Raw genomic sequence first — 27,066 nt, 5'->3', positions numbered from 1 at the left:
GTATGATAATCTTCACACTGACTTGTGATCGACCTCTTCACTGCGCATTGTTATACATATTTGACCTTTGACCACTTGTAATTCAGCTTCAAATACAACGGCATGGGCAGCCAGTTACCAAGTGTGTCACTTATACTCTTTGCAAAATATTGTTTAGTCTCCCTTACAACGCATGTATTGCTAGTGTTTTCGTCAACTATACCAGTATGGCCACTTTCACATATACTCAACGAGGGGAAATGATCGAGGCAATCGACCATGCTTATCGATGGCAGGTTGCTCGAGTTTTGGACCTTAAATGACAGAAGAGATATTTTTATGTAACGTTTCCTGGCTGGAGCAACAAGTTAAACCTTGCGCTTTCTCCAGACATGGTTCGACAAACAACCATTGCAGTATTTCAGACAGTAAGTACATATTTCCGTATTTTTTGTATTTTCGTGTTGATTTATCTGACACCGACATGTGGATGGGACATTCACTCAACCCCAGCTGACTATAGCTGACCCTGACAATAGTATTAGTAGCCTGCTTTGTGACTGTGTAATCACATCAAACCTTGCATGGTAGGATTGTGCATATTCTTAATCCCATGTTGACAAAGATACACGGCTAGCTGGTTAGTAAATGTAGTATTAAAGTATTGAAATGCAAAATTGCCTACAGACTAGTGTGTCGATCCTAAGCATTGATGTTTGACTAGTTATGTAATCAGTGTGACAATGTTGAATATTGCGCCTGACTGCCGGGCATTGGCCTGACCATGGTCTCTTCCTACCTCCATGGCCTGACTCAGCGGTTGCAGTTTGCCTTTCAAAATGAGTTTGTAACTCATATACTGGTTACTTAAATCACGGTATTCTTGACCTAAGTAGAAAACCTTCATTCCCAATTGACTGCCGTAAGTGTAGTGACCCCGATAGTGACAATGTAAAGAATGTGCTGGCAATCTCATTTATTCAATGGTAGTTTGACATTCAACAGTGGGCTAGTACCATTTTCTTAGAGGCTGGAGGTGGTTGAAATTTCTGGGAGGGGATGTGTTTAATTTCACATAAGCTTATTTCTAACTGGTATGATTCAATTTACTATAAATTACTTTGAGTCTTCTCTTTCGAGGGGGTCGTCATTATTGCATAATTAGTCATTCTCATCAAACATTACAATATTACATCATAAATTTTTACCTATATGCTATACCTATATATCTTAGTGGAACTGCACCAGCCCTCGCTAAGTTGACCTTAAAACTTTTGTCTTGATGAAACAAACCTGTACACTACATGAAGAGCATACTTGTCGGAGCAATATATACTGGCGGCAATTTTTTCAGACCCGACATGTAGAGTACTAGACTTGCTTGTTGATAGAATGACCTAGAACATCACTCCATGTTAATCTCTGTGTTTGATATTTATGAAAATAAACACCTATAGTACTCGCAATACTGGCTTACATACTGTATGACTGTACAATTCTAATTGTTTATGATCAATAACAATTTCTGTACACTTTACAATTTGCAGTGGCTGCAGAGCAACTGACCCCAAAGAAAGCATCAATGTTTTCCCAAGCACAGAGCTGTATGGAAAAACATTGCAAATCAGTCTCCTGAGGTCACAGAGGTCATCCAAGATGGTCTAATCTTGGAGGCAGTAATCAGTGAAAATGGCACAGTGATGAAGTGTGGCAAGCTCTATACACTACGGTAGGAATTACATTTTCATGTAAAAGTATCAAGACCGGGAAAGATGACCCTTCCTGTTCTGGATAACGGCTACCATCACAACTCCAGAGTCAACAGTTGTTTTATCATCATACAACTGCTAACAGCAAACACAATATTGCTGCGGAAATCAAGAAAGATGAATCGAAGAATGTAATAGCAGCTTTGCAAGTAGAAACTGATAAAAACTACTCCACATTTGTTAGGAGTTCACGCATCTTAAAAAAGTACAATATGGATAGCTCTCTAATGTACAAGAAAAACATTTCAAATATAAGTTTTAAATGATTGAGTGGTATGCCAATTATATGATTGAGTGGTATATGGTATAGCAAAAAAGGAACAATTCAGTTATGGTAGCAACATGGAAGCACACACCTTTTCAAAATTTGACAATTTTATCACGCCCATGTTTCTGTACAATATAAAAGGCATGCTTTGTGTGCTTACCAGTTATGTTGCCTAATATAGCAAGATAGAACTGTACTATGCAGTCTGCTTCTATTTCAAAGTATTATTTACTCTTGTTTGTGCAATTTATCTCAGGTTTTAAATCAAAGGTTTTGTTTTGTCGTTCATTGTTCAGTGTGCTTTTTGGGAGTGCTACAGGTTGTGTTGTATTTTGCAACACTTCATTATTTTTCATATCCATTTTAGGATGTATTTTTAATATTATTTGTTGAACATTAATGATCAACATTGTCATTACTATTTTGTCTAACATGTTTGCATTGTATTTCTACATCATCATCATCATCACCAAACATGTTCTTACATTTATTTTCCTGATTTTAATAAGGCTAAAAGACTGCTGTAATTTTGCTAACTTTTCAACAATTCTGATGTAGGTGTAGATTGGTTGAAGTTTAGTGGCTTTTGTAGTCTAGAAGTTAGTTATATTTTCCTATATTGTCAAAGTCCCAATGTTTTAACTTGATCACCGTCTTCTGCGTAAAATTTACAGATTTTGAATGAACAATTAAAGTGATTCACATTCACAGCTGAATGGCTGATAAACCACCTCAATTTGTACTCAGCATTTTCAGTGCTTAACAATGAGGTACCTCTTTCTCAACTCAGGATTTTCAATGCTAATTGACACTAAAAAATGCCTCCCTTTATAACTCGGCATTTTTAATATGTAACAACTGATATGCTGTCTTTTGTACTCGTCTTTTTCAGTACATAACAGGCAACAACCTGTTCCTTTAATTTGTTTAACTCAAGTTTTTCAGTAGTTAACATAAATAATTACCTTTTACTCAGCATTTTCAGTATTTAACAACTGACAAACTGCCATTTTTTGTACTCTGAATATTCAGTATTTAACAACCAAAACTCTATCGCTATTTTGGATTCAGGATTTTCAGTACTCAAGTCAAATTTTGCAACATTTTCAAAGTTGCATGTTTCAATGAATTGAAATAAACATGGCTTAAAATGAAGCACATGCTTGGTCTTTTGTTGCGCGGAGAATGTGTTGATTGGTATTCTCACTGTGAAAGGAGAACCTAAGCAGTAGTTCTTTTGTCATACTGAAAAGATTGATTTAGGAGATCACCGTCCCTCCACATCTCTAGTGACACAATGGCACACCGGTGTACAGGATGTGAGTGAGTCACAGATAATCAACTTGAAAATAGTCCGGTCCTTGAGAGAACTGTGTACTCTATAGATAGTGTAGATGACCACTATCAAGATATGAGATATAATCCCCTGATAATTTGCTGATACCCGAGTGCTGAAAAGCAGGCACAGTTTTAATGTAGCCTTTCCGTCATGCACATTTTATTGCATGCAGCATTTTATTCCAGAAAAGCCCTAATTATACGTAGCCCAGTGCAGGATTCATATGTAGTTGCTAATGTTAATGGTAGTATATTTGGATTGATTGCCCATCGCTCAAATAAGAAATGTAAAGAAATCGGTAACACTGAAAAAGTTGTTGCTATTTGCTTCGATGTGACTTTAGACTCAATATAGAGTAGAAACGGAATACAGCTCCATGCACTAGACAAACTGTAACAAACACGCCAAATAAACTATGTGACTGATACTGGATAGTATTAATAGGGTCAATTAACATTCAGTTGATTATGTATTTACTATGTGGGTGATTGGCAGGCTGCTTCCATCGATGTCATATGCACAGCAGGCTTAAAACAAAAACCTTTCAAAGAAATTGACCACCGACTAAAGTTTACCATGAATGCATAATGAGCCTTCGCTACGCAGGAATCGCGCTCTGAAGGCCCTCTTATCCGATCAAAACGCCTTGAAGTAACATATCAGGTGTGTCAAAATTTGAAAGAATTACAAAATAATATTTGAAAGAATTACTTGAAGAAAAAAAATTGTTGATGGTTGTTGTCCCAGGTGTATAAAAATCTTAAAGCCACTTGGTGATATGCAAAATGAAGTTACATTGGGTGTGGCATAAAAGAAGACAACATTAATGCACAGAAAACAAGATAGAATACACTTTACCTAATTTCCTGAGGCTGAGTGGGCAAATTCTGTGCTTTAGCTGACAGTGAGCCCGCCAGTGAGTTGTTCAAATGTGTCAACTTACGTTCATGTAGCGTTCACTTTTCTCACGGAAAGTGTTATGATAGGCAACAAAAGCTTGTAGTCAGGTAAGATTCAAGGTCAGAGGCTATCAACCACTATATTGTAGGTAAGCCTAGTGAGAACAAAACAATATATCGGAGCAAAGGTCTATGTCAGAACGTAATAAATGTTGGTAACAGAAATAGAGACCAATTGTGCTGATAAAAGTCGGACTGCTTCACAATAAACAATGCCTTTGTAGACAAAAAATTCTTTGTTTTTTATTCATCTAACCTTCTAAGTAGTACTAGAGTTCATTGTGGTCATTTGGTTGTCATTGTGCCTGAGTTTTATGTGTTGCAAAGCAACCTCTTTACGGCTGTTAAACTTTTGAACAGCCAATAGGTAGAGGCATAGCATCACCCAGTGAAAAGTAAAACAACGGAAAAAATCAAGTGATCACACAGTCCAATGGGTTTAAAGTTTTGAAGAATTGTCAATTTGTTTTGTTGACAAAGCCTCCTTCTCCACTCTTTGCTTTCAAGTCTGATCCATATGCACAATTTGACCTAGATTTTTGTTAGAAGAGGTCTTCACTGTCTGACTTGCAGTCGGCATGGTGACAATAAGAAGGTCACCTAATGTTAACGCAAGCGACAGTAATGGTGTATGGAAGGCATCAGTTTAAAGTATTGGATATTTAAAAAAAATGCTCTTTTTCATCTCTAAGTCTGAACTATAGGAAGTATTAATAGATTGCATGATAACAGGCTGATTTTGGCTGTGAGGAGTAGAAGGAGCACGAAGGAGCAGTGGGGGCAGTTATTGTATGTGGCCAGTTGAGGTCAACTCTTGTGAGAGAGTATTTGGCGTTGCTACTTACAAACCCCTCAACAACGTCTATCATCAGGGATCAGCGTTTGAATTTCTAATGGCCATAATGCAGCTCACAAGAACTCGGCACTTTCATATTTGTTTTACTTCTTTTTAGCTATTCTTAGAAAAAGGCATATGGACAGGACGAAGATATAGAATAATTAAGTACGCACATCGACAATTGTATATGATGATGGGTACTTGACCGATATGTTTTTGTGACCTTGGTTGTATGTGTACACATCGGGCCTGTTATAAAGGGGAGATAATCATGTAAAATGGTGACAATTTCTATCTTGATAGAATCACGTCAATTGGTCTCATAAACTTGAGGTCTTTTTAATCAATTACAATTCACAAATAATGGAACGAAAAGTCGGAGACATTTGGAAGAAATCGACATATAAGCTGTACAGACGTCTGTTAAGAGCCATACGGTGTCTCTGACCTCACATGTATTCCCATAAGTTTAGTTGACCTTGATTGATTGGCAGTATAATGAACTGTTTATTGATATCTTGATATGAAGTTGTAGAACTTTGTGACGTTCTTAGTACCAATCTGTTGTAAGAGTCATTTTTGACAAATGCATTCACTTGTACCATGATCTTATTGCCTGGCGCATTTGATCTTTCTCAAACCAATCGGCAACGACCGAGCAATGAATTCATGTCACGTATTGGTCAGTCAAGCTATGAAAGAAGTTTTGTTTGAGCCTTCAAAAGAATGATTCATCACAAGTCTTTACTATTTCGTTACTCAGTGCTTAGGTATGGACCTGTCTGGTGGAAATCAACTCAAGAAGTCTGAAACAACCCGGCAGTTATTGCATGTGGTGAGTATGAGAAACCCCTTAGCACAAACCACAGGGGCTCATAAGTGGCTATATAGGTCAATATTACAGCGTTTTTCTTTCTTTTTCAATGTTACAAATAAACTAGCTGAGCCTGAAGAGCACAACACTTGTGTAGCTGTCTTTTGTGTAGCTTGTATTGGCATGTATAGTGCACCCTCAATAGGGAGTGTGATCATATGTAAATGCGACCTTTAGTTCCGTGACCTCTGGCCATTCCTACTTCCTGTCCTCGCTATGCTTACTGTAAAATAAATTAGTACAGTAAACACAGCGACGTCAGTAGACACAGCGACGTCTGTACGCATGGCCGGCCATATGGAGAGGGAAGTAGGCATGGCTAGAGGTCACGGAACTAAAGGTCGCATTTACATATGATCACACTCCCTATTGAGGGCGCACTATACATGCCAATACAAGCTACACAAAAGACAGCTACACAAGTGTTGAGCTCTTCAGGCTCAGCTAGTTTATTTGTAACATTGAAAAAGAAAGAAAAACGCTGTAATATTGACTTATATAGTCACTTATGAGCCCCTGTGCACAAACTCTGTTGCTAGACACTCATTACTATAACAATACAGGAGTTTAGACAGTGATTGTTATCAAACAAACACTCTGTGTTTCTGTCAATAAAGAAGCATGTTTACAAACTTGTACAGGAGAGTGTTGATAGCTAGAGTAACTTTACAATGACAACAAGAGTGCACTTACTCAAGGTGTGAAATGGTTGGTCTGGCTATTCTTGGTACACATGCCCCCTGACTCTTAAAGCACTGTCTCGTTCAAAGGTTTATTTCTTGTATTAGGTCAAGAAATCACTCAAATTTACAAGAATCCAGTCTCTAATGGGGCTATTTCTGACTCATGTGATATAAATTATATAAATTCTTAAACTTTGGAAAAGGTACAACTTTCGTTAGATACAGTTTATTTGTGATGCGATGTAAGGCTCTTGTTTGTATGTTGCGTACGAGGTTAAGGAACCCAGTCATCATTCTTCGATAACCAACCTTGGAAATGAACTTTGGTGTTCACGTCATTTGTGATTAAGTAGCCACCGGCCATATTCTAGGCAGAGAGCTTCGCAAAGTGAGTCGCACGGTGAATTCATTATGAAAAGTGGCAAAAACTGTTGGTGTTCCCTTTTTATACCTTATGCCGGCCGGTGGCCGGATCTCCATGTGAATAACACTTTCACACCGTAGCCTTTGATCCATTTTGAAGTAAAGTTCTATGTATTTATCAAGCTATCAAAAAGTATGTAAATATATTTCTTTTTTCCTGTGGAGTTCCCATTTTCAAGGAATGCCCATTTAAACGCTTTGCACTACAATCTGTTAGTAAATAAGAACTGAGTTCTATTGGTCATGAATATATATATTGCAGCGCCAGAAAACTAGACGAAAGGCTCTCCAGAAATCATTGCAAAGGCACTGGCTTTGGCGGGGTTGAACCTGCAAGGGAGACCCACCCGGACTCCGCTGATTTTATACGCATTACCCCAATTAAATATATTACAAAGTGATACAAAGTGATAGTAAATATCTGAATTGGATAGCAGTGTAAAACTGCCTGATAACAATTAATAACGTACATTTACCAAATAATTAAGTAATGATGGGTTCGCACAATTGTGAAGTAGCCCCGTCGCATGTTTTCCGAAACACGCTGGCCAGCCGTACTGAAGTAAACACCGTATTTACTACATTAAAGCCGCCAACCGACCGGCGTGCATAACAGTGTTTACTGCAGCGCGGCTGGCCAGCGTGTATCTGGAAACAAGCGCCTGGGTAATGTAACAAATAATAGGCCACGCAAAACATAACACACAAGAAACAGCGATGTGCGATAGATAAAATACGGAGAGAGTTGGTATGGTGCTGTAAATGTTTTTTCAGGCATTTGCTTGCCACAGAATTTTATCCATTCACGAGTATCATTCATCGTTGTGTCGTTTTTCCCTTTGTCGGCACGCGTAGAATATACCATCATTCTGTGACGCATGCCGCGCATCCCATTAAACATGTCAATCATGACAAGGTGTTAACAACATAGCCATCGTCAAGTGTGACCATCTTTTGTTACGTTATCAGGGTGTACATGACAAAATTTCTCTCCGGGAGGTTCGTTATGTTGATCAACTCGTTCTCACCTTTGGCTGTAATCCGGCAAACGGCGGTTTTTCACCGCCGTTTGGGGGATTAGGCGAGATATGAACCTACAATGTTTGTGCCGGCTTGGTTTGGCATGAGCTTTGGTCAGCACATTTAAAAGAGTATAGGGCGATGCTATTTACAACCCCAATAAGATCATCTATCGCATGGGAAAGTGTTTGTTTTCAAATTGCCATAATACAACTCATATTGAACTTGGCACGGTTATATTACTTATACTTGAATCACCTCTTCATAGGTTATGGCATATGAAGAAAAGACGAAGATATAGAATAATTAAACTACGAAAATCGACAATTCGCTATGGCGATGGGTCCTTGACCAACATGTCATTGTGACCTTTGTTGTACGTGTATACATCCAGCCTGTTACAATTTACACATAACAGACGAAAAGCGGAAGACAATTGGATGAAACGACATATAAGCTGTGCAGACATTGTTCAGAGCTCTATGGTGTCCCTGAACTTTTTTTATATTGAAAGAATTTTATTGGGTATTTTCCTTAAAATGTTAAAATTCTTTATGCTGGTTGTACTAGTTTTTCTCTGTAAATACATCAATTATCGCACAAATAATAATATAGGAGACCACTTGTCCAAGTGCATCTTGTTATTCTTTTTTGCAATGAAGTTCTCTATCTGATATATCCGTCGATGAAAGACATCAATCCTGCAAAACTTGCCTTAGCACCGTTCATTTTACAGTAGTAGGTGTGTTTTCTCACAAGTAAACTAATAAAGTTAACTAATGTTAACTAACAGAGATTCATTCGGATCTGAAATAATCAAGCAGAGTTTGCTTGGTGGTGAGCTCAACTCTAGAGAGTCTCCCCTACAAAGTAATAGATTCGTCCAAAAACTTACAGGTGTCCCCATAATTTAAGTTGAATTTGATATATTTGCAGTCTAAGGGAGCCGTCATATTTTTGACCTGGGGAGTCGGAGGAATCTGAGGGGGGGGGGTCACTCAAAAAATCGAAAGCTACAAGGGGGGTTGCTCAAAAGTGGAGAACAAGAAAGGGGGGCTACTCAAGGGTCACCTGCTGGGGTCGATTGTCCTTGCAGAAGCTCCGAAAATTGTCTGATATTTTCTACCTAATTGCGCAAGATTTCCGCCACAAAATTTTCTTACAAGTTTTACAACACTAAGTACAGAGTGCTGTTGAAATTGTAAAAGATGGGTGTTTCCTTGGAGCAGTGGCGAGCTAAAATTGGATGTTTCCTGCAGCGCTGGAAAACGCCGGGTAGAGTACCATGCATAACAATGAGAAGAGGCTACGTGTCATTCATACTGAGACTGGTGCTGTGCATGCTGCTCTTGAGTGCAGGTGATGTCGAGGCGAACCCAGGGCCTAATAAATCAAGCACTACAACCAGCAGACCAACTACAAGACAAAGTAAGCTAAATGAACTTGGCATTGATATTCCGAATATGAGCCAGAATCCTGAATTTACTGCAATTTTGGAACAGCTTTCTGCGCTCCGACAGGACGTCAATGGGAAACTTGAGCAACTTAACAGTTGTGTCGAAAGTCTCAAAAGTTCAATGTCGCAACAGTTTAAGGATTCTAGTGAGAAAATGGAACATATAGGTCATGAAGTACACGAGTTGAAGGAAGAAAACGAACGACTGAGAAAAGAAAATGACGCTCTGTCAAAACGTCTCAAAATGGTGGATGAACGAGCAGAGTACATGGAAGCCCAATCTAGGAGAGACAATCTTGTTTTCTACGGTTTTGCCGAAAAGACGGGGCGAGAAACATGGGAAGAATCTGAAGAGAAAGTGAAAGCTTATATTAAAGATGAATTGAATATTGAAGACGACATAGAAATAGAGAGAGCGCACAGACTGAAAACGAAATCGTCACCTCGTCCAATCATCACTAAATTTTCAAGATTTAAGCAACGAGACATGGTCCTTCAGTCTGCTAGGCACATGAAGCAAAGGGACTCTCAGAGTGACTCACAAATTGGCGTATCAGAAAATTACACGGACAGAGTAAGAGCGGTGAGAAGAAAATTAAACCGTATCTGATGATGCAAGAAAAAGGGACCAGAAATGCATTCTATCATACGATAAGTTGATAATTGAGGGGAAGTTTTCACGTACGATATGGAAAGTGATAAAATAATCAAAATAAATAAATAGGGTTTTGGCCGAGGCTCAAATATAATTCATGACGAGGGTGCGACAACTACTGATAAGTCTGATCCAGTATTTAAGACTCTTAATTGTTTAACGTGGAATGTGAGAGGTTATTGTCTAAATGGAAAAATCACGATTTTACTGAGTACATTAGAAGTTTTGATGTTATATCTCTGATCGAAACCTTTACAAACGAATCGCAAGTTCCTCCTCTGGATGGTTGTTTTGTAAATTCAGTCAGTAGACAACGTACTAAAATAAGGGAAGACAATCAGGTGGTATAGTAGTCTATATTAAAAATACTCTCGCAAATTTTACTCAGCGTTTATGTTTATCCAAAGATTATATTCTTTGGCTGAAATTTGACTTTCCGGGTCAAGAGAAACTGATAATTGGAATTCTATACATACCACCTGTTGATTCACCCTATTCAAGTGGACACATGTTTGCTGAGATCGAGAATGACATTGTGAACCTGACAGAGAAATATTCAAATGCTAAATTTATGTTAATGGGCGATTTTACGCCCGCACTGCAGAGTTAAACGATTTTATTGACAATGACACTGGAATGTATGTACCAGTTGGTGAATACTATAGCGTTGATTTTAATATCGGTAATCGTTGTAATTGTGACAAGGAATCAAATGAGTACGGGTACAATTTACTTAGCTTGTGTAAAGCGGTGTCTTTTCGAATTGTAAATGGCCGCAAATCTTCCGATAAAGATGGAAATTTTACGTGTATAACCCACAATGGCGCTAGTGTTGTAGATTATATTTTAGTTTCACAAGATATTTTCAATGATATTGAAGACTTAATGTTGGTTGCAGAATAGAATCCGACCATATGCCACTAGAGGCAGTACTAAAAACAAAGGTACATACAGACAATGGCGGAAGTGCTGATGATGAACAACAGAAAATGCAACAATATTCGAGATACACATTTACAGATGAAATGGGCACTGCTTTCAAGACAAATTTTCTGTCTGGTCATTATGATTTTCAATTTCGAGAAATTTATCTCGATCTAGATCATACAAATATAGATGGGGCGGTAACAAAGTTCAATGACCTTTTCTATGCACTATTACCGCCAAGGTTGCAGTCAGGTAACACTTCACACAATAAAAATCAGAATGGTTGGTTTGATAATGAATGTAAATTAAACGAGCAAAGCTGCAAACTTCTCTGAGAAAATTTCGGCATACCAGACTTGCACAGGACCTCATCAATTTAAAGATACAAAAGAAAGAGTATAAACAAGTGTTATTAAAGAAAAAGGAACGTTTTAGACAAAAGAGAATTACAGATTTTGTGAATGCAGCCCAAAACAATGATAGTAAAAAATTCTGGAGTTTTATGCGTACATCTAGAGTATCCATTCCTAAATCAATTAATTCATCTGAATGGTTGGAATACTTCAAAATTTTGTTTAATCCACCCAATGACCTTTATGAAAACTCAGAGTATACTGAATTGTGGGACCATTTTGATATCACTGTTGACAATTTTAACCGGGGTAATTTTGGATCAGTTTCAATGGACCAGTATAATGATATTTTAAATTCACCGTTTACCATTGAGGAGGTGATGAAAAGTATTAAAAGTTTGAAGTCAGGAAAGTCACCCGGTTCTGATGGTGTTCCACCAGAGTTTTTTAAGTGTTGTTGTGATGAATTGTGTAATTTACTTTGTATTCTTTTCAATGGCATTTTCAGTTCAGGAAAATTTCCGAGGGCTTGGAGGGAAGGCATTATTTTTCCAATATTCAAAAAGGGGGCACGTGATTCAGCTTGTAATTATCGTGGTATTTCTTTACTCTCTGTAACAGGCAAAATTTTTGCTAGAATGTTGTACAATAGGCTTTGTAAATGGGATGCGACATGTCAATATACAAGGGAAGAACAAGCAGGTTTCAGAGCTGGGTACTGTACAATAGACAACATTTTTATAATTAACACACTCATACAAAAATATTTAACAACTAAGAGGGGACGTTTTATTGTGCTTTTGTAGATTTTGAAAAAGCGTTTGACAGAGTAAATAGAATAGCAATGTTTTTCAAACTTGGCAATGCCGGTATTACAAGGAACATGTATCGTATACTACATTCTATGTATCAAGAAGTGAAGGCAAGCGTTTTAACCCCCTCTGGTTTAACAGATTTTTTCGATTGTCCTGTCGATGTGAAACAAGGTTGCATCCTGTCTCCTTTTCTGTTTTCTTTCTTCATCAATGATTTACATAATGAACTCCGTGCAGATCATATTTTGGGTGATGACGTTGGGTGTTCAATTGGTCTTGTCAAACTTTTCTATTTATTATTTGCCGATGATCTTGTTTTACTATCTTATAACGCTATTGGATTACAGAGACTACTCTCAAAATTAAAGTCTTATTGTGATAAATATAAATTAAGGGTTAATCTAAGTAAGACCAAAGTTGTAGTTTTCAGGAACGGTGGTATACTTAGAAGTTACGAAAAATGGTTTTATGGAAGTTGTGTCGTTGAAACCGTTCCATACTATGTATATTTTGGTTTAAAGCTCTCATCAAGAGGTATTTGGTCAAGAGCTGTGAAACAGCTAGCCGATCAGGCAACAAAAGCTCTCCATGCTCTGATGATAAATGTAAAGAAATTAGGTCATGTACCCTTAAATTTATGTTTTAAGTTATTTGATACAAAAATTCTACCAATTCTACATTACGGTTGTGAGATATGGGGTTATATTGAAGCGCCAGCAATAGAAAATGTTCACATTAAGTTTTGTAAATTTTTGCTTTCATCGCAGTCATTATATATTCATGCTTCGATAAGAGGAGAAATGGGTCGTTCAACTTTGAGAGCTATCCGTTTAACTAGAGTTATCAAATACTGGTTAAGAATCTTAAAGATGATCACAAATCGTTATGTTTTTCATTGCTACCATCTCCAATGTAAATTAGCTGATTCAAATAAGGAGTGTAGGGTAAAGCATGTGAAAGCAATTCTATTTTCATACGGGTTTGCTGAAGCATGGTATAATCAAGGGGTTGGAAATGAACTTTTATTTGTTAATAGCTTTCGTCAACGTTGCTTAGATATTGACTTCCAAAATTGGAGTGACGAAATAAATTCGTATACTAAATTGAGTAATTATAAATTATTTAAAACAAGTTTAGTTGCTGAACAATATCTTAAGATTGAAATGAAATCCATTTCCGCTTGACACTGTTCAAATTTAGAGTTTCCGCTCACCCGTTGATGGTAGAGAAGGGTAGACACCTTGGTTTACAGTTCAATGAGAGAAAATGTCCAGTATGTCTTGATGCTGTTGAAGACGAATTCCATTTTCTTTTTGTTTGTCCACTGTATAATGACCTTAGAACTCAGTACATTCCTAGTTTTTACACGCAACAACCTTTGTCACAGTATAAATTTATTGCACTCATGAATAAACACAAAGCCAAACATCATCAGAAACTGTGCTCGATATCTGTTTTATGCTTTTCAAAAGAGGGCTTCCTCTATGAATGAATAGGAATGTGTCTAAATTTCTTGTTGGTACTTTTTGTATGATATTGCATGATGTTAAGTTCAAAGTTCACCGTTTTGTTCTTTTAAGGTGAACCCCTGACCTCACTAGTTTTCTGTGTAATTGGTTATTATTGTACTAAGGGCCGGTGGCCTATAGTGCTTTGGAATAAAGATTATTATTATTATATTATTAAAGATTGATATACTTGCCTGATCATTAATGAGAAATGTCTGCTTTCCATATTCTACATTGTATAGGTTACTGATAGGGGATAATGTGTAAGGCAAGCTAATTCTGATTCTATAAAGTTTTAAACAAGTGGAATGCCTTGACAGAACTTGAGGCTGTATTGTGTTAAATGCTGACGAAATGTCCATAAACAAGATTCGAACGAAATTTCCAGTGGAATCCATGTGACTCGTAATTAAGTTGAGAAGTGTTAAGCAAGCATCTTCTACTCCACTCTTAGCTTTATATACAAATTGCAGCAGATCCATACGATCGGAGAGAAACAAGAAATTCTGCACGAAATTCATGACACTTTTGACGGATGACAATCTCAGAACATTATGATGATACAGTGAGTCATGTCAATTTCTGCTCATTTGCATATACAACGAACTTTTGTTATTAGTGATATAACTCCAAAATTCCTGCCCCTAAATTTGATGATACAAGAAAAAAATATTGACTGATATATATCTAATTGCACTTACACGCATTGGGCTGTGTCAAGTTAATAAATAGCTCATTTGCATATCTTATGAACTTTTGTAATTAGTCCTTTAACTCCGAAATAACTGCACCAAATTTGATGAAATCTGCTGCAGAAACTCATCCGGCATACATCTAACAGTGGTAAAAAGCATTAAGTAGTGTAAAGTTAATTAAGCGATCATTTGCATATGTAATGAACTTTGTTATTAAGTATATAACCATGAAATTACGGCACCAAATTTGGTGAAAGCTGCTACAGATACTGATCTTATCAATATCAAATTGTACTGAGAAGCATTGGGCAGTGTCAAATTAATAAATAGCTCATTTGCTTATTTTATGATTTTTTGTAATTATTCATATAACTCCGAAATAACTGCACCAAATTTGATGAAATCTGCTGCAGAAACTCATCCGGCAGATATCTAACTGTGGTAAAAAGCATTTAGTAGTGTGAAGTTAATAAAGATTCCTTTAAATATTAGATGAACTTTGTAGTTAGGTATATAACTCTAAAATTACGGCAGCAAATTTCGTGTCACCTGCTATAGATATTGATCTGATAAATATCTAATTGTGCTATGAAAGACAGAGCAGTGTCAAGTTAATTAAGGGTACACTACAGAAAGACCTGTCTTAACATTTAAACTCTTTTGGCCGGTATCACAAGCTGCTAGATAAGTATGATATTTCTCTTCAACACATTATCGCTGATGGCATCAGTGGCATTGGTCCATAGTTGGTGACCACTACCTATTTGACTTTGAGATTGATATACCAGTATGGCGGGTGTCATATGTGGGGCAAGATGTGCGTACTTTTTTCGAATTACCTGACATCACTTCTTGGTCTTTGCTAGAGGTCCATATATCTTTCACGAATTTGACTTTGTTGTCTGCACAGGTGGTTTGCTGCCTGTCTGTGCTGTTTTGTGTCTATGTTTATAGCAATTGACTATATATTACGAATTTTGACCTAGTGTTCGATAATGGATGGGTATGATTGCTAGCTATGAGGTTTGTGCATATGGGGGCAAGAATCTTCAAGTAGGTGAGCATACTTCTCCATCTCTGCATCAATTAGACCCAGATCCTTTGCATCCAATACATGCCATATTGCTTCAACTCGTCTTTGTGCCGTCTTTGGGCATTTTGACCCTGTGTATAGGCCCTATACAGAGTACAAAAGGTCCATCCAGTCTCGTACGTGTGGAGCGATAGGGGCGGCATCGATCCAGTCACATACAAGCTCTGCAGACAGTGTCATGCCCTTGAGAACTCCTTTTCCGATCTCAATGGAAGTCTGCTCACCAAACTGATCAGCAGAGACAGCATTCAAGTAACCCGGTCATGGTGATGACAACAAGGTCCAGCTTAGCCTCTATGGCATGGAATCTATGCATCTCCAACAAGTACTGAATCAAATATCGAGCGCACTGTCCATGACTATCTATTCACCATCTAAAAGTAAGCCTAAAGTTATTGCGCTTCGCCATCCTGCTGCAGCATGTGTTGGGGTTCATTTACAAGTATATGTTGTGGATAGCAGCAGGCTATCAACCTTCACCAGAAGAGTCAACTGGTATAGATTTTGATGGAAATTGCTAGCCAGTATTTATGTTCCTGTCATTTACAAGGGTTACCCAGCACTGCCAGAGTTGATACAGTGTCAATGTAACGCACAGGCTAAGAAATTTATCACTGAGGTGTTTTGCTGCCACAAAAATATCGCTCATGCACATCGTTCTGTTACTGCTTTGGTGAAGATGACTGCTACAATCCATTCATGAACAGATTAGTTCATCAAGCAATAAATGACGAGGATGTTGGCAAGGAGGGTGTTGGGGAGGCTACAAATGATGACCAGGAGGATAATGTTGACATAATGTTGAAGAAGAGAATAATGAGGATGCCGGAGTGGATGTTAATAGCCAGGACAATATAAGGGATTGTTTTTTCTGATCCTGACTAGGCGTGGGAGCACACAAATATTTCAAATTCATTGCCAAAAATAACATTTATTGTGTACTCACACCTATGTAATGTTGAGTATTGGTTCTTATGACCTGAAAACAGTTTTCACATAAAGAAAATCCGATAAAGAGAATCATGGGCGTTCATAAAGTTTTTGTTTCCTACTGTTGCCGAGCCAAATGTCAAATTTAACCTTGACCTGACCTTTAACCTGTGAACTTGATCTTTGACTAACAAAGGAACATCAAAAATGGTTTCTACACCAATAAATACCCTAGAAGAGAGGTATTACACATCATATAAGGACATGAGGGCCAAAAGTGAAATTTAAGAGGTCATGTAGGCGGCCATCTTGGATTATGCAAATTACGATAGTTGGCCAACATTTACTTTCAGGTAATCGAGCTAAAATTGTTTCAGATACCCAAATGAATGCAAATCGACAAGAATCTTCATACCGATAAACATTTAATGGTTAGAAATAAAAATTTAGTGATGATTTGGCGGCCATCTTGGATTATGCAAATCAAAAGCATTGCCAAACATTACATTTTGTGTGCAACCAGTCTAAAATTGTTTTAACAACCCAAATGAATGAAAATCAACAAGAAACCTCAAAGGAATAAATGCATTTCTAGGTCAAAAGTTAAACCTTAAAGATAATTTGGCGGCCATCTTGGATTATGCAAATTACAAGAGTTGCCCAACATTAATTTTAGGCAACGAAGCTAAAATTGTTTCAGATACACGTATGAATGCAAATCAACAAAAAAACTTCATAGGAAAAAACATTTCTAGTTCATGAAATTTCAAATCGACGGGAGCAACTTTCCGATGATCACTATATGTAGCAGGTTTTTTTCAACTTCGCACAGTACTCTCAGAGTTTAATCACTAATTACAAAAATTAATTTTATATGCAAATGAGCTGTTCATTAACTAGACACTGCTCAATGCTTCATGGAACAATTAGATATCCATCAGATCAACATTTGTAGAACGTTTTATTTAATTTAATGCTGTAATTTTAGAGTAATGTCACTAATTACAAAGTTCATTAAATATGCAAATAAACCTAAATTAACTTGACACTGTTCAATGATTCATAGCACAATTAAATATTTATCAAATCAATATCTGTAGCACGTTTCACAAAATTTTGGTGCCGAAATTTCAGAGTTATATACCTAATTACAAAGTTTATTAAATATGCAAATGAACCCTTAATTAACTTTACACTACTAAATGCTTTACAACACAGTTAGATATCTGTCGTATCAGTATATGCAGCAGTTTTCATTACATTTGGTGAAGTGATTTCGGAGTTATATGACTAATTAAAAGACTTCATGAAATATGCAAATGAGCTAATTATTATTAACTCGACATTGCTCAATGCTTTTCAGTTCATTAGGATATTTATCAGATCAACATCTGTAGCAAGTTTCATCAAATTTAACGCTGTAATTTTTGAGTAATATCCCTAATTACAAAGTTCATTAAATATGCAAATCAACCCTTAATTAACTTCACACAACTAAATGCGCTACACCACAATTAGATGTCTGTCGGATCAGTATCTGCAGCAAATTTTATCACATTTGATGCAGATATTTTGGAGTTATATTACTAATTACAAAACTTCATAAAACATGCAAATGACCTATTTGTTGACTTGACACTGCCAAATGCTTCTCAGTAAAATTATATATTTATCAAAACAATATATGTACCAATTTCACTGACTTTGGTGCCGTAATTTCAGAGTTATATACCTAATTACAAAGTTCATTAAATATGCAAATGAACCCTTAATGAATTTTACACTACTAAATGCTTTACACTACTGTAAGATATCAGTCGGATCAGTATCTGCAGCAGATTTCATCACATTTGGTGAAGTTATATCGGAGTTATATGACTAATTACAAAACTTCATAAAATATGCAAATGAGCTATTTATTAACTTGACACTGCCCAATGCTTCTAAGTATAATTAGATATATATCAGATCAATATTTGTTGCAAGTATCATCAAGTTTGGTGCAGGAATTTCAGAGTTATGTCACTAATAACAAAAGTTCATTAAATATGCAAATGAGCAGACAATTGACATGACACTCACAGTATCATCATAATGTTGTCATCTGTGAAAAGTTTCATGAAATTTCGTGCAGTGTTTCTTAACATATATCTACAGTGTCATTACCGTCTCCATAGGGAAACCATTGTACGGAAAAAAAAAACCAATATTGCATAACTTCATTAATATGCAAGCCATACTTACCAAAATCTAATCAGTTCTTGCAAGTAGTATATGGTACCTGTCTACCAAATCTGACTTGAATCCGTTCAGGCGTTTTTGAGTTATCGTGTAAACAGACAGACAGACAGACACACACACACACACACACACACACGGACAGACAGACAGACATCGCTATGACATTAGCCCACGTGTTTACACACGTGAGCTAAAAATGACACTGATAAATGTCTTTTTTCACTGTTTAAGCAATGTCAGGGGTTTCATTAAGTTTTGAAGTAGGGGGCCAGAATGACAAAGTAGGCAGTTTGCAGTTGCCATTACCACAAAGCGGTCGTCGTTGGGGGGAGGTCCGGGAGGGGGTGTTCTCCCTCCCGGCTGAAGGCAGGAAACCCAAAAATGAGCTAAAATTCATTTTTCACAGCTCGCAGTCACTTGAATTTCTGGTATTTTCAGGAGAATTGTCAGTAGTATTCCAGGGCAATTTGTGTTCATATCATAAAAGCCATTTTCCTTGGAGATTAGGCCTAAATATGATAATTCATAATTACAGATATGAACTGAATATGCTCACGTGTTTTACAACAGGTTCATTAATAGCAGTATGCTTCACAGAACAATAAGATATATGTTATCACTATATGTAGCAGGTTTTTTCAACTTCGCACAGTACTCTCAGAGTTTAATCGCTAATTACAAAATTTCATTTAATATGCAAATGAGCTGTTAATTGACTTGACACTGCTCAATGCTTCATGGGACAATTGGATATCCATCAGATCAACATTTGTAGCACGTTTCATTTAATTTAATGCTGTAATTTTAGAGTAATGTCACTAATTACACAGTTCATTAAATATGCGAAAAATCCCTAAATTAACTTGACACTATTCAATGATTCATAGCACAATTAAATATTTATCAAATCAATACTGTAGCACGTTTCACAAAATTTGGTGTCGTAATTTCAGAGTTATATACCTAATAACAAAGTTTATTAAATATGCAAATGAACCCTTAATTAACTTTACACTACTAAATGCTTTACAACACAGTTAGATATCTGTCAGATCAGTATATGCAGCATTTTTCATCACATTTGATTCAGTTATTTCGGAGTTATATGACTTATTATAAAACTTCATGAAATCTGCAAATGAGCTTATTATTAACTTGACACTGTTCAATACTTCTCAGTACAATTGGATATTTATCAGATCAAAATCTGTAGCAAGTTTCATCAAATTTAACGCTGTAATTTTGGAGTAATATTACAAATTACAAAGTTCATTAAATATGCAAATAAACCCTTAATTAAATTCACACAAGTAAATGCTCTACACCACAATAAGATATCTGTCTGATCAGTATCTGCAGCAGATTTCATCACATTTGGTGCAGTTATTTTGGAGTTATATCACTAATTACAAAACTTCATAAAATATGCAAATGACCTATTTGTTAACTTGACACTGCCAAATGCTTCTCAGTACAATTAGATATTTATCAAAACAATATCTGTACCCAATTTCAAAGACTTGGGTGCCGTAATTTCAGAGTTATATACCTAATTATAAATTTCATTAAATATGCAAATGAACCCTTAATTAATTTCACACTACTTAATGCTTTACACTACAGTTAGATATCAGTCGGATCAGTATCTGCAGCAGCAGATTTCATCACATTTGGTCAAGTTATATTGGAGTTATATGACTAATTACAAAACTTCATAAAATATGCAAATGACAATTGGTGCAGGAATTTCAGAGCTATCTACAATCAAATATTCATATAACAAAAGTTCATTAAATATGCAAATGAGAAGATAATTGACATGACACTCACAGTATCATCATAATGTTCTGAGATTGTCATCTGTGAAAAGTTTCATGAAATTTTGTGCAGTATTTCTTGATATATGTCTACACTGTCATTACTGTCTCCATAGGGAAACCATTGTACGGAAAAAACGATATTGCATAACTTCATTAATATGCAAGCCACACTAACCAAAATCTAATCAGTTCTTGCAAGTAGCATACTGTACCTGTGTACCAAATCTGACTTGAATCCGTTCTGGCGTTTTTGAGTTATCGTGTAAACAGACAGACAGACAGACAGACAGACAGACAGACAGACACACACACACACACACACACACACACTCACACACACACACACACACACACGGACAGACAGACAGACATCGCTATGACAATAGCCCACGTGTTTACACACGTGAGCTAAAAATGATAAAATGTGGTAATGTTGACAATACTTTGAACAAAGAAAACTGAAGTATTTAGAGCCTCTATGCTTTTAGGAGGTAAACTATAATAATTCACTATTATTAATGATATAAATTTCCCCTCTGTTGAAATGTTGGCACCCCCATTTATTTGTCAAGGGGGACCACTCCCCCAAGGAAATGGTGCCAGTCACACCTTAGAGGTACAAGTAGAACACATGAACTAGTGAAATGCCCCCGAATTTTCTGGTAAAGGGGAATTCCCCTTGTTGACACTGGGCAAAATGCATGATATACAACATTATATACACATATACTAGTGATGCTGTATATGTGTCAAATATGTTAGGTATGCACATACGCATTCTAATAAAATGCAAAACTACAGTGTACACTTAGTGTGCAAGATCTGCATTACGTGTACTCATGATCTCCTTAGAAATACGCTACGCATATCAACGTATTGGAATGTTAAGCGCATATCAAGCATTTTGTCCAGTGTGATGCCATCCTGGATGAAACACTCACATTCTAAGCACAGTAAATGAGAAACATTTCATTAAAGATCCATTTGCTGTAACTTTTGGTCATTTTTTCATTTTCTTTGTTCTGTGTATCTTCTGCAGTTTCTGGTTTGAATCCCTGAACCATGGAGAAATTCCTAATATTTAGCTCATAAATATACCCTATATGAGCATAATCTGCATTGTTATTGTTTAAATTTTGTATTCAGGTCCGGACTAGAATACATTTATCAACAGTAACAATAGTCATTTCACGTATACAGACTGTGTTGGCAAAAGGACATCGGGCATTAGGCATGATGGTCGGATTATAGTAAATTCTGTAGTTGATACAGCTAATGTCCCTTTAATGTATAATGTCATGCTTAAAATTAGAACCATGATGTTTGGTATGAAAATCTGCAGATGAAGAACTTTTATACCACTGGGGAGGTAAAAAGGATAATTTATATAACGATAATGATAAGAAACTGACAATCATTACCATATTCCGCAAATAGAATCAATGACCCTCAAGGTTATTTGACTATATGGGCATGCAAAGAAGAACCTTGATATAGAATCTGAAAATTTGTACGTTCAGAAACTCACATTTGGATTAACCTGACGACCGTTTTTGAAGTGATTTAAAGGCTTGATCGTATTTTAACCACTCTGGGCGACATTCTTATTGGCGTCGATAGACCGAAAAGCAGTACATACAGTACATATCATACGTCCAGCTGGTTATATACCTTCACATTCAAGCCTACCGCAGTGCAACGCACGTCGGCTTACTAAATTAGAACTGTAATCGGGAAGTTTTTTCGTGAGAAAAAAATCAGGTCATTGCCTTCGAAAACAGTTTAAATCCACGTAATTATCCTTCTCTTGTTTCTTGGTCCACTTTAAAACCGAGGTTCGTACAGTGAAGCCTGACCTTGAGATCGCTTCCGTCTTCATTTGTTCATCGACCATTTTGAGTCGAGCTAACGATGGCCGACAGGTGTAGTATGCCCGTTTTCATTGGCGTATATAGAAGTCACCACATAGGAATCAGCAATTCAGGTAGTCAATAGAATCGTCCGTTGCAATTCCGATTTTGATTGCGGCAGTATACACAAGACCGTGCTCCATCGTAGTAAAAGGCGATCGTAGTAGCCGCTCGTCTTCTAAACTTTGTTTCACATAAAAGCCGTTGAAAAGTTTGATTGCACAGCTTGTGAAACATGTGCGTAACATTTCAGAAGTTAAACAATATTTTAGTTATGAAAGAGTTCAAATTTCCGTAAAAGTAGCCGGCGAAATCGTGAGAGTAACCGGTCAATTTCGTCGGCTGCCAGCTCTTAATGAAACCCCTGAATGTGAGCTTAACATCTGTACAAAGTTTCATGAAATTTGATGCAGTATTTCTTGACATTTCAGCCTAATTATGAAACTTCAATAATTAAAATGATACTGCTAAATGACTTGAAACAAATTGATGAGCATGTATGAGATACCTCCATGTCCTTGTACCAACTTTGAATGATACTGGTGGAAATATGTCTGAGTTATGGCTCAGTACATGAGAAAATCGTAACAAAATCGCCGCAACGCAGCCATATTTGATCTTACTGTTTAAAAAATCAATACGTATATGTACGACATAAGTCAATGTCCAGGTACCAACTTTGAATAACATCAGTTAAGACCATAACAAAATTGCCACCGTGTGGATATATCGGACCATATAGAGAAACAAATCGACGTACATATGTACACTATAAGTCAATGTCCTTGTACCAACTTTGAATAAATTTGCTTGATACATGTCTGAGTTATGGTTCATGACATGGAAACTCGTAAAAAAATGGCCGCCTGGCGGCCATGTTGGATCGTATCACAAAACAAATTGACGTGCATATCTATGACATTGGTCAATGTCCTTGTACCAACTTTGAATAAAATCGTTTGAAACATGCCTGAGTTATGGCTCTGTACATGAAAAAATCGTAATAAAATGGCCGCCTGGCGGCCATATTGGATCGTATCACAAAACAAATCAATGTGCATATGTATGACATAGGTCAATGTCCTTGTACAAAGTTTGAATAAAATCGGTTGAGATATGCTTGAATTATGGCTCTGTACATGAAAAAATCGTAACAAAATGGCCGCCTGGCGGCCATATTAGATCATATCACAAAACAAATTGACGTGCATATCTATGACATTGGTCAATGTCCTTGTACCAACTTTGAATAAAATCGGTTGAAACATGTCTGAGTTATGGCTCTGTACATGAAAAAATCGTTACAAAATGGCCGCCTAGCGGCCATATTGGATCGTATCAGAAAAGAAATCGAAGTGCATCTCTATAACATATTAAGTAATCCTTGTACCAAGTTTGAATGAAATCGCTCCAGGCATCTCTGAGATATCTGCGTGAACGGACGAACGGACGCACGCACGCACGCAAGGACATGACCAAACCTATAAGTCCCCCGGATGGTTGTCCGTGGGGACTAAAAACAAACAATGAAATGTTCATGATCAAAAGAGAAGGGATTTTAACAGTTTGGACATATGGACATTTCATCAAACACTTTGAATTTAAAAATTGGACCATATTATTTTTCAGGAGTGAGGCAAGTTGGAAATAAGGGCGAGAGACAAAGACATTCCTATTACTGCATGTGAATGCAGCCGCACCATACCATTTACAGCAGACTTTTTCAAAGTAAAACTGACCCTGCAAACTCTCTTGCGAAAAAAAAATCGCGTCGCCGCACATTTATTAAAGAAAGGCCTAACCAGAAACATGTCTTTTTCGGCCTAATCAAGAAGCATTTCGGATATCTTGACCTCAACATTCCTAGCTACGCAGCTAAAAGGTTATTCTCAGAAACAGGGCTATAACATTAGTCAAGCTGGATTTTGCATGGTAGCTAAGGAAACCGGCGTTTCTTTCTCAGACAGTATTCAATGTATTGCATTGCTTATGCTCCCTCGGGCCTGAGAGTTTCGCCCTCTCGGCAATATATGTCAGTGAGCTATCAAGAACTTGATAGTTTAGTCGCTCGAATCTGTCTATATTTCTATATTTAATCTATCAATTCTTATACTCAATTACCTAACGCATCAAGCAGGGGTCGCTTTCAAGTTCTTGTGGCGTTTGCGACGAGGAGACATAATCGAGTGTGGCAGAATGTTTTGACTAGTTTTGAGAACTAATAAAATAACTGGTCAACAGTGCGTCCTCTCACATCAAATCGACAAGTGTATCAGTAATTTCCCTCAAAGTTTTACATTGTCACTGTAAAGTTGTTATTATACAAAAAACACATTTCGAGAAAGCGAGCGTGCAAGGGAAATACACCGCGACTGAGATCAACAGGGGGCGAAAGTATAGTATATATATTGACAGTATAGTCAGACATGATACAGTAGATAGCTGTTATATCATGCATTTTAATGGATGTCCAAACATTGACATGTAAAGATATGTCCAAAATAGTTGTTTATAGATAGTTATTATATTGTCACGCAGGGTTTCAGGCGGGTTCAAAACCTGACATAAAAATGATACAATGTCCAAAAACTTTTGCTTTATTCATTTGACTGATTTTAACGTACTGTCTATCGTCTAAACTTCCCAATTTTTGTTCAAAAAGACATTATCGCCCCAAGACAAGATCTCCCAATGCATAGATTGGCATGCTTGGGTATGGCTGTGTTTCAAATGTGTCTTCACAGCTTTACAAAGCATCTCGCCAACTGTTCGCATTGTGCATGGGCCACGTCTTGCAGGTTAATTGTTAGTCAGAAACAAATGACATTAACTTAGGGTATTTATCAGCCATACTAGGATGGAATATTGAGCATTAAAGTACTTTTGCCGACTTGTCAGTTTTTATGCAACAAGCTGTTAGTTATTCCCCTCAAACGTTGACCGGCCGCCGTCACATGAAAGGCATAGATTGTCATGTCCTTGTTTATAAATAACGCTGTGCTTGACCCTCTACCCACATATCCCCACAGGTAGCCCAGACGTATTGAGTTTTCCTCACTACTTTCTCTATCAGTTCCTCTCCTTTTCTTAAGGATCGGAGTAAATAAATAATTATATAACCTAAGCTAGCCTATTGCCTGGGGACGGACATTTTGTGCAGCCCCCTATGAATACACCAATTGTAAAGACCGGATCTTTGACTAGATCTTAGATATTGGTTTCTTTATCAATTGAAGTAATTGTTCTTCATATACTGAGGAAGAAGGCGCCTCACAGACAGATACTCGGACTACCTAATGTTTACAGTACTTTTTCCTACCGCATGTTCATTTAAAGATCTTGGATAAAGATAATATTTACTTATTTATTTCGAAAATCGAAAAAGATATTATCTCCATTGAGTTAACACTGAGATGGTGGCTATATTAAGATTCAAATACACATAAACGTTAAGTAATTTGATTCTGTAGTGCCAATCTTTGCACTGTGGCCGGTGATTTTTATCCTTGATTTGATAAGAGTACGGTTAAAATTTCACTGGAGAAAGTTTGAGCAAATGTTTACGTCGTTCATTTACCTTAATCGTAGTGATGTTACATTAACTTTACAATTGTTAGAAGAGCATCAGACACCTGCTACAAAGGAATATTTGTAGGGTGGCCATAATTTGTGATTTGTACACACACAAATGAGTACACTATAATGGCTTTTTCTCATGGCCCCTAGCTTTGTATTAAATTCCTAATCCTGACAACTCCCTAGCTTAATGGAGATTGATGCCAAGCTATACCCGTCTTCATGGTAATGAACACTTCCAACAGTGTCAACCTTAAAGGTGGAAGTTCAGCTGACATATTCGGTAACCTAGCTATCTTTCTTCTTTTCACTAAGAAACAATAGTCTTACTGTGTTTGAGTAAAGTATACAACCATACAATCAATCTTGATACTATGAGCACAATGCTGGACGGTCAATTGTCGAAGATTATTTTCAAGCTCACATGGAAGCCAGTTGAAATGTTGCCCATACAGTTACTAAAATGAAGGTGGAAACACTATTTGTGAGCCTTTATGGCATCGTTAGCTTCATTTGATAATTAGCAGTACTGATGCCGGTTGCTTGTCGGTATTTACTGGTGAATTGGAGCATCAGGTGAAAATTGCACCAAAACTGCACCAAAACTCATTTCACAAACAAACAATGAAAAGGAAAAACCGTACATGAGTACCACTGTGAGCGGGGAAGTTTGCCATTCCATTAACAGATTTTAGCGTCAACTTGCAACCTTACTATAAATGGCTATGCTATGGGCAGTGAGCGTCAGTTTTATGGGTGACCTATCAACGTATGCATTGGACAAACTAGGATGACGGTTTTTTTAGGATAAAGGTTATGACTCTGAATAAACTTACCAATATGGCTATGACTGATTACTTCTACCCGTGTAAAACAGACAACCATGTAGTTTCCTGGCGTGGTTGTAAACCAAATGTCGCACTGTGGCCACTCCC

General features: G+C 37.0%; 2 long non-coding RNA genes across 3 annotated transcripts in view; one reads left to right on the top strand and one right to left on the bottom strand.

Moving 5' to 3' along the window:
* Positions 1-27,066, bottom strand: part of LOC139127572 (uncharacterized) — a 62,917-nt gene extending 35,851 nt beyond the window's left edge. Inside the window, exons 1-2 of one of the 2 annotated variants that reach the window (XR_011551052.1) lie at positions 26,968-27,066; positions 4,214-4,409 (exon numbers count right to left, since the gene is read on the bottom strand). This is a non-coding gene — a long non-coding RNA (uncharacterized lncRNA). The remainder of the gene's footprint in view (positions 1-4,213; positions 4,410-26,967) is intronic. The other variant, XR_011551051.1, reaches the window with a different exon arrangement.
* LOC139127571 (uncharacterized) lies at positions 17-3,171 on the top strand. The gene is made up of 2 exons (XR_011551050.1): positions 17-407; positions 1,527-3,171. It is a non-coding gene; the product is annotated as an uncharacterized lncRNA (long non-coding RNA).

The sequence above is a fragment of the Ptychodera flava genome, unplaced genomic scaffold (assembly GCF_041260155.1).
Source record: "Ptychodera flava strain L36383 unplaced genomic scaffold, AS_Pfla_20210202 Scaffold_33__1_contigs__length_2856901_pilon, whole genome shotgun sequence".
NCBI lineage: Eukaryota > Metazoa > Hemichordata > Enteropneusta > Ptychoderidae > Ptychodera > Ptychodera flava.
Note: the sequence above shows the minus strand (reverse complement) of the source record. Positions and strands in the feature narration are given on the sequence as shown.